Source organism: Mobula birostris, chromosome 7 (assembly GCF_030028105.1).
Source record: "Mobula birostris isolate sMobBir1 chromosome 7, sMobBir1.hap1, whole genome shotgun sequence".
Lineage (NCBI taxonomy): Eukaryota > Metazoa > Chordata > Chondrichthyes > Myliobatiformes > Myliobatidae > Mobula > Mobula birostris.
Genome location: NC_092376.1, coordinates 20,493,049 through 20,505,866, shown reverse-complemented (window position 1 = coordinate 20,505,866; position 12,818 = coordinate 20,493,049).

Here is a 12,818-nt window from a genome sequence, read left to right as displayed (position 1 = left end):
GCGCCCTGGAAACCTTCCAAGGCAAATCCATGGTCTCATGAGACTAACGGATGCCTATATATATATATATATATATATATATATATACAGTGTTGGGAAGTGTATGGTCACACATTTTGGTAGAAGAGATACTGTAAAAGAATAGATTATTTTCTGAATGGAAAAGAAATAAAAATCTGAGGCGCAAAGGCCCTCATGCAGGATTCCCTAAGGTTAAATTGCAGGTTGAGTCTGTGGTGAGGAAGGCAAATGCAATGTTAGCATTCATTTGAAGAGGACTAGAATATAAAAGCAAGGATGTAATGTTGAAACTTTATAAAGTATTGGTGAGGCCTCACTTGGAGTATTGTGGGCAGTTTCGGGCCCCGTATCTTGGAAAGGATGTGCTGAAACTGGAGAGGGTGCAAAGGAGGTTCACAAAAATGATTCCCAGATTGAATGGCTTGTCATATGAAGAGCGTTTAATGGCTCTGGGCCTGTATTCATAGGAATTCATAAGTAATGTGTGGAGGCCTCATCAAAATCTATCGAATGTTGCAGGGCCACGATAGAATGGATGTGCAGAAGATGTTTCCTATGGTGGGGGAGTCTAGGACCAGAGGACACAGCCTCAGAATAGAGGGACATCCCTTTAGAACGGCGATGAGGAAGAATTTCTTGAGCCAGAGGGTGGTAAACCTGTGGAATTCATTGCCAGAGGTTGCTGTGGAAGCACCATATACCATATACTTGTGGTATATTTAAGGTGAGACTGTTCCACTATCCCATCATGGCTGATCCCAGATCCCACTCAACCCCATCTTGCCTTCTTGTCATATCCTTTGATGCCTCAACCAACCAGGAAACTATCGACTTCTGCCTTAAATATACCCACAGACTTGGCCTCCACCACAGTCTGTGGCAGAGCATTCTACAAAATTTACTACTCTCTGGCTAAAAAACTTCCTCCTTACCTCTGTTCTGAAGGGTCGCCCTCCCCCCCCCTCAATTTTAAGGCTGTACCCGCTTGTTCTGGATACGCCCACCATAGAAAACATCCTCTCCACATCCACCTTATCTAGTCCTTTCAACATTCAGTAGATTTCAATGAGATCCCCCGCAATCTTCTAAATTCCAATCCTGCCGAACGCTCCTTATATGTTAATCCCTTCATTCCCAGAATCATCCTCGTGAACCTCTTCTGGACTCTCTCCAATGACAACACATCCTGTTCGAGATATGGGGCCCAAAACTGTTGACAATACTCCAAGAGTGACCTGACTAGTTTCTTCCAAAGACTCAGCATTATCTCCTCGCCTTTATATTCTATTCCCCTTGAAATAAATGCTAATATTCCATTTGCCTTCTTTACAACAGACTCAACCTGTAAATGTACCTTCTGGGAATCTTGCACGAGGACTCCCAAGTCTCTCTGCACCTCTGATGTTTGAACTTTCCCCCCATTTAGATATTGTTCCTTTTACCAAAATGCATTATCATACATTTCCCAACACTATTCTATCTGCCACTTTTTGCCCATTCTTCCAATTTGTCTAAGTCCTGCTGCAATTGCATTGCTTCCTCAACACTATCTACCCCTCCTTGTGGTCTTGTAAAATATTTCTTCTTAACTGTATTCCTCCACTTTAAATATTTTTAAATAGTTAAAGATTAGGAAATGTTTATATTGAAAATTATGTCAATGTTCTACCTCACTCGCTGAAACCTGACATGTAGATGCAGGAGGCAATAAGGAAGGCAAATGGCATGTTAACACAAAATAATCTGCAGATGCTGGGGTCAAAGCAACAATCACAACACGCTGGAGGAACTCAGCAGGTCGGGCAGCATCCGTGGAAAAGATCGGTCGACATTTTGGGCCAGAACCCTTCGTCAGGACTGTAGGGAGAAGGGGCAGAGTCCCTATAAAGAAGGTGGGAAGGTGGGGGGAGGGTGGGAAGGAGAAGGCTGGTAGGTTCCAGATGAAAAACCAGTAAGGGGAAAGATAAAGTGGTGGGGGAGGGGAGGGGAAGCAGGGAGGTGATAGGCAGGAAAGGTGAAGAAGGAATAGGGGAAAACACAATGGGTAGTAGAAGGAGGCGGAACCAAGAGGGAGGTGGTAGGCAGCTGGGGGAGGGGGCAGAGTGACATAGGGATAGGGGAAGGGAGGGGGAGGGAATTACCAGAAGTTGGAGAATTCTACGTTCATACCAAGGGGCTGGAGACTACCTAGACAGTATATGAGGTGTTGCTCCTCCAACCTGAGTTTAGCCTCACCATGGCAGTAGAGGAGGCCATGTATGGACATATCTGAATGAAAATGGGAAGCAGAGTTGAAGTGGGTGGCTACCGGGAGATCCTGTCTGTTGTGGCGGATGGAGCGGAGGTGCTCAGCGAAGCAGTCCCCCAATCTGCGTCGGGTTTCACCGATGTAGAGGAGGTCCCACCGGGAGCACTGGATGCAATAGATGATCACAACAGACTCACAAGTGAAGTGTTGCCTCACTTGGAAGTACTGTTTGGGGCCCTGAATGGTGGCAAGAGAGGAGGTGTAGGGACAGGTGTAGCACTTGCGCTTACTGGCAATATTGACCATACACGGTCTCGATTACCTGTAAAAGGATATTCGTGTATGGAGGAAAAACATCCAAAATCCACCTGCTTGTTCATTGCAGTGGAAGGTCTGTTCTGCGGAAGGAGATTGTCTGGGTTACACCTCTGTTCTGTACCGTTTAGAAGAATGGCGAGTGATCTTCCAAAATCAGGCAAAGTACTAAGGGCTCGGCAGGGCAAATACCGATCAATTGCAGAGAGGTTTTATCCCCCAGGTCAAGGACTAAAAAGTAGGCAAGGGTAGACCATTGAGGAATGAAATAAGGAGAAATTACAGTACTGTACAAGAGCCTTAGGCACATATAGTACATATAGCTACAGTGCCTAGGACTCTTGCACTGTACTGTATTTGTTAACATGGAGTAGAGAGTGAGTTTGTAGACACATAAAAAATACCCAGCAAACTGTGTAGAATTTGTGGAGGGAGATATCAAGTTAGTTTCTCAGACAATAATCTGCCATCAGACATTCTATCTTTTACCATTAAAGGAACCTGGGATCTAGCAGGTTGTTTTGCAGGTTTTTCATAAATACTGTGCAAAATCTTTTATACATATATATATATATATATACACATACACACACACACACACACACACACACACACAAATATATATATATATATATAGTGCCTAAGATTTTTGCACAGCACTGTAGTTGTCAACGTGGAGTGGAGTTCGAGTTTGTAAACCTGGCAGGAACAAAAGATGTTGGGAATGGTAAAGGTGGAGTGCCAGGGAGGGGCACCACTGCAGACACACCCACACCCAGCCCTGAGACACCAGGTCATTTGATTCAAAACAATTGGTTTATTGATCATTAAAGAATGTCTCTCTGGTGCTTCCTACTCCCTCCCCTCTTCCTTCCCCTTTTCCCAACCATGATTCCCCTCTCCCTGACCCCTTCCCACTCTAAGTCCACAATAGAGACCGGTATCAGAACCAGGTTTATCATCATCACGTCATTAAATTTAGTTTTTTTTGCAGCAGCAGTAGTACAGTGAAAGACGTAAGAACACTACAGTATTGTGCAAAAAAATTCTTAGGCACTCTAGCTATGTATGCACCTAAGATTTTTTGCACAGTACTGTATTTTACTCAATTACAATTTTTTGGAATTCTCTACTTTGTAAGGATGGGGAAGCTAATCAAAACAGAAATTGACAGATTTCTGGATAGTTCAACAATCAAGGGATATCCAGCAAATGCAGTGAAATGGTGTTGAAGATGAAAGCCAGTTGTCTGATTCCTGTTCCAAGACTTGTGTTTCCCTGGATCCTTTGTACAGATTCAACACCTAATGCACTATTCCTTTGCCATTTCTCCTCCAAGTTAGCAGGCAATTTCAAGCACCTGCCTGTTAAATACAAATTGATTGTACACAGAGCAGACGAAGGGTCCTGACGAAGGGTCTCGGCCTGAAACATCGACTGCACCTCTTCCTACAGATGCTGCCTGGCCTGCTGCGTTCACCAGCAACTTTGATGTGTGTTGCTTGAATTTCCAGCATCTGCAGAATTCCTGTTGTTTGTACACAGAGCAGTGTAGTTTCATCTACAAGCAATTCCTACGCTCTCGGGCTGAGTTGGACGCATATTGTTGTCAGAATATTCAAGTTCCATTCAATGTATGCAAAATAGAGAGCTGAAGGGCAGATATAACAGAGTGCCTCGTTGTTGAAAGTTAATGTATTTCACAAGGTCAAACCAATAGCTTTTATGCCCTTTGTGGTAGATTTTAACATTCTATAAAACTTCTTCAAAGAAGAACATGTGTATCCACGTTTTTTTGAAATCATTCTGTATTACATAACCATACAATAAAAATTCTTGTTTAAGTTTTGAAATATGTTCTTGGGAATTCCTTCAAATGAATTAGACCGCTCTTCTGTAATACAGGCACATTAATAGATCCTCTCTAACAGTTTAAATTGTTTATAATTTCGTGTATTCCAAAGTCCTTCACATGTTTTAGGGCATCCTAACTGGTATTACATAAATGCAAGTCTTGCCTTTTTAAATAAAGAATTAATGTCATGAACCAGAGTCATCAGCCAAAAGCAATCCACACACAAAACGCTGGAGGAACTCAGCAGTTCCGGCAGCATCTATGGAAAGGAGTAAACAGTCGATGTTTCAGACCTTTCTTCAAGGGAAGGTGGGGGGGAGGAAAAGAGGATGATCTGGAAGCTGACAGGTGAAGCCAGGCGGGTGGGAAAGTTAAAGGGCTGGAGAAGAAGCAATCTGATAGGAGAGTGAACTATGGGTGAAAGGGAAGAGGAGCACTGGGGAAGGTGATAGACAGGTGAAGAATAAAAGTCATAACAGAATTATAGAAAAGTACGGCACAGAAACAAGCCCTTTGGCCTATCTAATCTGTGCTGAACCATTTAAACTGCCTACTCCCATCAACCTGCACCAGAACCATAGCCCTCCATACCTCTACCATCAATGTTCCTATCTAAACTTCTCTTAAATGTTGAAATCAAGCTCATATGCACACGTGCTGGCAGCTCACTCCACACTCTAGAGTCTTTGAGTGAAAGTTTCCCCCTCATGTTCCCCTTAAACTTTTCACCTTTCTCCCTTACCCATGACTCTGGATGTCGTCCCACCCAACCTCAGTGGAAAAAGCCTGCTTGCTATCTATACCCCTCATAAGTGAGAAGGGGAAGGAAAAATTCAAGTCCCAGAGAGGAGAAATCAATGTTCATACCAAAGGGACAAAGCCAATTTATTAAAGCAAAAGAAAAAGGAAAAACAACATTATACATTATTTACATCATCATGCGTGAAAGTTATTTTCCCAGAAACACCTGGCAGAACTAGGGTAAGGAAAGAGAAACAGACATTTGGAGGCTTTATAACTAGAAATACCACTTTTAATATGGCTGAAATGCCAAAACATAGAGTTCCTGTCAAATTCTTGTCCCAGGTATCTTTTTTCGTCAATTCCTAATCACCAATTGTGTAATTAATCAGAGACCTCTCCTTTTTTAAAGAACATTTATAAATGAAAGAAATTAGATTATGCTATTTTAAACAAGAGGAAATCTGCAAATGCTGGGAATCAAAGCAACACACACAAGATGCTGGAGGAACTCAACGGGCCAATGGAAAAAAAAGTACAGTCGACCTTTCGGGCCGAGACCCTTTAAACCACTCTGCGGTCCCTCTCACGCTTCCCTTTTCACGTTGCACATTCTCTCATTGGCACTCCACTGCTGAGCCCAGGCCTCGCACAAGAGCTGTACTGCCCCGTGATTGGTGAATCCAAATGGAGCTCACTATGATTGGTGAACGCTGGTTCCGGTGAACCACGCTGTGATTGGTGAATCGGAGGGAAATCTTATAATTGATTGGTGGATTGATACTTCCGGTGAACTGCGCTGGCTGGAATGGTGTTGGAGACATTCACCCGATTGAACACTATGTTCTCTGTTGAGATCTATGACTGGTTGATCAAGTTACAGGACTGTGATGAAGGGTCTCCGCCTGAAACGTCTACTTATATAGATTCTGACTAATCTGCTGAGTTCCTCCAGCACTCTGTGTGCGTTGCCAGCATCTGCAGAAACTCTTGTGTTTAGAGACAAGCCTCTATTGGTTTTAGATTTGGGACGTCGACAATTCCCTTTCCTTGGTACATGCTACACGGCCGGCTGAGTTTCCACAGCATATTGTTTGTTGCTCCAGACATAAATTAAGATGTTTATCTTTTGATTAGCTGTCCTTAGCCACGGTGCTGTTGTGTCCAAATCGTAAGGCTTTTGCGTCGGTTTGGGTTCGTTCGGGACTGCTACATAAACCAATCTCTTCGGATATAATAAATGAGCCTGAGGCATTTACTAATCGATTGCATAAATCCAAATGATGATTAGCAATAGTGAAGTCCCAGTGTATTTGAAATACCGCGAAGTATCACTGTTGCAATATGAGATTACGGTTGGTGGATATTGCATCTCTGAATACTTAAAGAAGTGTGGGGGGGGGAAACAAAACTGTACTGTTGGTTAACACACACACGAAGTGCTGGAGGAACTTATTCATTTCCATAGATAAAGCCTGCGAGTTCCTCCAGCATTTTCTGTGCCTTTGTCTTGCAGATAAAATGGGTTAATACCGATCCTGTATTGCTGTCGTTGATTAAAGTGAAGTAGTCATGTGATTGGCCACGTCGAAAGTTTGGAAATCTCGAAGTGATCGGCTCATGCTGTCGTGGCTCTGCGGTGTCAACAGTGGAACTGAGATTTGATGGGCTATAATTGGGGGTGTGGATTGCCTTGTCGTGATTCAGACTCGGGTTCATTTATTTATCGCAAGTACGCTGAAACATACAGCGGAAAGCGTTGTCTTGCATTAACAACCCTCACAACCTAAAGATGTGCTCGCAAACAGGAGAAAATCTGCAGATGGTGGGAATCCAAAGCAACACACACACAAATGTGTAATGAAGGGTCTCCTCCAAGCATTTTATGTGTGTTGCTGAAGATGTGCTGGGGTAGCCCACTTGTGTTACCACACATGCCGGTGCCAACAGAGCAGGCCCACTATGAAGAACGATTCAGTACCCGATGGCTGCTCCGTGTTCAGTGAACACAGAGGACATACACATTACAAACAGTACTGGCCTTCTGCCCACAATGCTGTGCTGAGCTGCATAAACCTACTTCACTTCCTGGATCTCCACTCAGCCTTGGATCACCTGGGCAACAACAATATCTACACCAGGCTGCTGAATTGAATTGGCTTTATCACTTACATCTTTCAAAAACATGAGTAAAAATCTTTACTGACGAAGGGTCTCGGCCCGAAACGTCAACTGTACTGCTTCCTAGAGATGCTGCCTGGCCTGCTGCGTTCACCAGCAACTTTGATGTGTTGCTTAAAAATCTTTACCTTATGTCTCCGTCTAAATGTGCACTGTGCTATTTATAGTAATTTATAATAGATAGTATGTACAACAATATAACATAGAAATTCAGTTGTGCCAGCATGAATTAATCAGTCTGATTGCCTGGTGGAAGAAGCTGTTCCAGAGCCTGTTGGTCCTGGCTTTTATGCTACGATACCGTTTCCCGGATGGTAGCAGCTGGAACAGTTTGTGGTTGGGATGACTCGGGTCTCCAATGATCCTTCGGGCCCTTTTTACACCCCTGTCTTTGTAAATGTTCTGTAGTGGGAAGTTCACATCCACAGATGTGCTGGGCTGTCCACATCACTCTCTGCAGAGTCCTGCGATTGAGAGAGATACAGTTTCCATACCAGGCAGTGATGCAGCCGGTCAGGATGCTCTCAATTGTGCCCCTGTAGAAAGTTTGTCGATTCAGCTCAGCGTTCACCACAGTCATACCCTCGGTTCTTATCAACAAGCCCTAAAACCTGGGCTTCTGTACCTCTCTCTGCAACTGAATCCTTGACTTCCTCACCAGCAGACCATAGCAGGTGCAGACTGGAAATAACATCTCCTCCTAGCTGACAACCAACAGTGGCGCACCTCAAGGATGCATGCTTAGCCCACTGCTCTACTCTCTCTACACCACGATAGTGTGGCTAGGCTCAGATCAAACGCCATCTATAAATTTGCCGCAGACACGACTGTTACTGGCAGAATTTCAGATGGTGACAGTTCGGCGTTCAGACACGAGATGGATCAACAGGTTGAGTGGTGTCGCAATGGCAACCTTGCACTCAACGTCAGTAAGACCAAGAAATTGAGAGTTTTTAAAATTATAATGTATTGCAATGTACTTGGGCCACAAAACAACAAACTTCATGAAATATGCCAGTGATATTAAACCTGCTTCTGATCCTGATACACAGCCCACAACCTCCATTTTTCTTATGTCCATGTACCAATCTAAGAGTCTTTTAACCATCTTGTTGTATCAACCTGTATCACCAGCCCTGGTGGTAAGTTCCAAGTATGTGCCTCTCTCTGTGTAAAGAAAAACAAATACCTCTAACATCTCCCGTAAATGTTTCTAGCCTGTTTCTAGACCATGAGTGGATGTGAACAGGTGTGTTGCAATTGGCAAAAATGTAATTCACCCTGCAGTCATTGGCTTGCATGAATATTTATTGAGGTTGCCTGGATGTGATATGTTAAACTTGGTGGCTAAAGATGCCAAGCAAAACCAAGGCAGTTTCAAAGTTGAAGTAAGTTTATTATCACACTAAGTATATGTCACCATCTACTACCCGGAGATTCATTTTTTGCAGGCATTTAGAGAAGAAGAAAGAAGAGAAATTGCCTTTAAACTTACAAGAGAGCATAGGCCATCAACTTTTTGCTGTTGATGTTTCTGTAGCAGGCAATTTATTGTTTATGAGGTCAAGTTGCTAGCTCGACGCTCAACCCAGCATGGATGGAAAGCGTGCCTGGGGAGCCGGCTGGGTTCGAACTTGGAATCAGGTTTATTATCACCAGCATGTGCTGTGAAATTTGTTAACTTAGCAGCAGCAGTTTGATGCAATACGTAAACACAAAATACTCTGCAGATGCTGGGGTCAAAGCAACACTCATGACACGCTGGAGGAACTCAGCAGGTTGGGCAGCATCTGTGGAAACGATCAGTTCCGGCCCGAAACGTTGACTGATCGTTTCCACAGATGCTGCCCGACCTGCTGAGTTCCTCCAGTGTGTTGTGAGTGTTGATGCAATACATAATATAGAAGGAAAAAATAAAAATAAATAATAATAACAAATTTTTAAAAAGTGATTCAATTACAGTTCTCTGTATATTGAATAGATTAACAATCGTGCAAAAACAGAAATAATATATATTTAAAAAGTGAGGTAGTGTTCACAGGTTCAATGTCCATTTAGGAATTGAATGGCAGAGGGGAAGAAGCTGTTCCTGAATCGCTGTGTGCCTTCCTACCTGATGGTAACAGTGAGAAGAGGGCATGCCCTGGGTGCTGGAGGTCCTTATTAATGGACACTGCCTTTCTGAGACACCGCTCCTTGAAGATGTCTTGGGAACTTTGTAGACTAGTACCCAAGATGGAGCCGACTAAATTTATGACCCTCTGTAGCTTCCTTCAATCCTGTGCAGTAGATCAATCTCCCCCCCACCCCCATACCAGACAGTGATGCAGCCTGTCAGAATGCTCTCCACGGTACATCTATAGAAATGTTTGAGCGTTTTTGTTGACATATCAAATCTCTTCAAACTCCAAATAAATTATAGTATCTGTCTTGCCTTGTTTATACCTCTATCGACATGTTGGGACCAGGTTAGGTCCTCAAAGATCTTGACACCCAGGAACTTGAAACTGCTCACTCTCTCCACTTCTGATCCCTCTATGAGGATTGGTATGTGTTCCTTCATCTTACCCTTCCTGAAGTCCACAATCAGCTCTTTCAGCTTACTGATGTTGAGTGCCAGGTTGTTGCTGCGGCACCATTCCACTAGTATATCTCGCTCCTATACTTCCTCTTGTCTCCACCTGAGATCCTACCAGCAATGGTTGTATCATCAGCAAATTTATAGATGGTATTTGAGCTATAACTAGCCACACAGTCATAGGTATAGAGAGAGTAAAGCAGTGGGCTAAGCATACACCCCTGAGGTGCACCAGTGCTGATTGTCAGCGAGGAGATGTTATCATCAATCCACACAGCTTGTGGTCTTCTGGTTGGGAAGTTGAGGATCCAATTGCAGAGGGAGGTACAGAGGCCCAGGATCTGTAACTTATCAATAAAGATTGTGGAAATGATGGTGTTAAGTGCTGAGCTATGTCGATGAACAGCATTCTGACATAGGTGTATGTATTGTCCGGGTGGTCTAAGGCCATGTGAAGAGCCAATGAGATTGTGTCTGCCGTTGACTTATTGTGGCGATTGGCAATTTGCAGTGGGTCCACGCTCTTGCTGAGGCAAGAGTTCAGTCTAGTCATGACTAACCTTGTGAACATTCACAGTAAATGCAAAGAAACACAACAGAATCAATGAAAAACCATACACAAGATAGACAAACACACAATGTGCAAAAGACAACAAACTGTGCCAGTACAAAAATTAAAACAAAAGAATAGATGAGTAAGCAATAAAGTCAAGAAAATCTGCAGATGCTGGAAATCCAAGCAACACACACAAAATGCTGGTGGAACTCAGCACCTCTGGAAAAGAGTAACAGTCCACGTTTCAGGCTGAGACCTTTCACCAGGACTGGAAAAAAAAGATAAGAAGTCAGCACGAAAAGGTGGGAGGAAGAAGTACAAGGTGGTAGGTGATAGGTGAAACTGGGAGAGGGGTGAAATAAAGAGCTGGAAAGTTGATTAGTGAAAGAGATAAATGACTGGAGAAGGTGGAATCTGATAGGAGAAGGTAGAAGGCAATGGAAGAAAGGGAAGGGAAGAAGCACCAGAGGGAGTAGGTAAGCAGGTAGGGAGATAAGGGGAGTGAGGGAAACTGGATTGGGGATTGTTGAAGGGGGGCAATTACTGAAAGATTGAGAAATCTATGTTCATGCCATGAGGTTGGAGACTACCTAGATGGAATAGTCACAGTCATACTTTATTGATCCCAGGGGAAATTGGTTTTCGTTACAGTTGCACCATAAATAATTAAATAGTAATAAAACCATAAATAATTAAATAGTAATATGTAAATTACGCCAGGAAATAAGTCCAGGACCAGCCTATTGGCTCAGGGTGTCTGACCCTCCAAGGGGGGAGTTGTGAAGTTTGATGGCCACAGGCAAGAATGACTTCCTATGACGCTCTGTGCTGCATCTCGGTGGAATGAGTCTCTGGCTGAATGTACTCCTGTGCCCAAACAGTACATTATGTAGTGGATGGGAGACATTGTCCAAGATGGCATGCAACTTGGACAGCATCCTCTTTTCTGACACCACCGTCAGAGAGTCCAGTTCCATCTGGATATAAGGTGAATACGATATAAGGATCTAAGAATATAAGGTGTTGCTCCTCCAACCTGAGTGTGGCCTGATCACAGCAGTAGAAGAGACCATGAACTGACATGTCAGAATGGGAATAGCACATAGAATTGAAATGGGCGGCCACTGGGAGATACCGCTTTTACTGGCCAGTGGAGCGTAGGTGCTCAGTGAAGCGGTCTCCCATTGTATGTCAGGTCTCACCAATATTCAGGAGGCCGCACCAGTTACAGTAGATGACCCCAGCAGATTCACAGGTGAAGTGTTTCTTCACTTGGAAGGACTGTTTGGGGCTCTGAATGGTAGTGAGGGAGGAGGTGTAGCCCTTGTTCCACTTGCAAGGATAAATATTAAATATGAATCCTTGAAAGTAAGTCCATAGTTTGTGCAAACAGTTCATTGCTGGGGTGAGTGAAGCTGATTTGTTTCCCCTCTGTTTCAAGAGCCTGATCGTCTAGAGGTAATAACTGTTCCTGAATTTGGTAGTGTGTGTGTTTGGGGCTCTTGTACCTCCATCCTGATGAGTGCGGCGGTAAGAGAACGTGGCCTGGATGCCGATGGTGCGGGAGGAGGCCTTGTCGATGGATTCTGCTTTCCATTATCACTAGTTTTGATGGTTATGATAGTGTTGAATGTTGGGCACTTTGGGAATGTTCAATGAAGTGCATCCCAGACATCCCACCCTGCAAAAACTCATTTCAGGGAGGTAGCACCCCCGCAACCCCATATCCGCCCCCCCACGGTCGACCTCCAAGGGTGTATGTAATACTTTGTTTAGTGATTTTGTCTAATCTGTAAACCAAGTTGGGTATATGCGGCAAATGTGACATTAAAATATGTACTTATATTATCATGTTTATTCTATTACAACTTTAAGCAAGTCTACAGGGAGTTTGGCCTCATCACGTAGGACATCAATAGCGTAGCTCCTTAGCAGCCAGCCAGCTAGTTTAAATAACATTAGCTATGCTAATGAACGAATGACATCTGTTAAACTCACCTCAACATGTCTTCTACATTTTAACCCACCATAGGCAATAGAAAAGTCACTGTTGCAAACACTATCATTATTTTTGAGGTCGACTGTAAAGCCCGCCCACAGAGAAAACTGATAGGTCTACTTAGCAGGTGTCCGCAATCGGTTTTGCACCGCAGACCGGTTTAATATTGACAATATTCTTGCAGACCGGCCGACTGGGGGCGGGGGTATTAATCACAACTGGAATATAGGTGATAATCGCATCATAACATTTTAAGTAACATTTGTATATTAAACACACAGCGCATATTTTCCCTGTATGAACATATAAAATCATTGCAACACA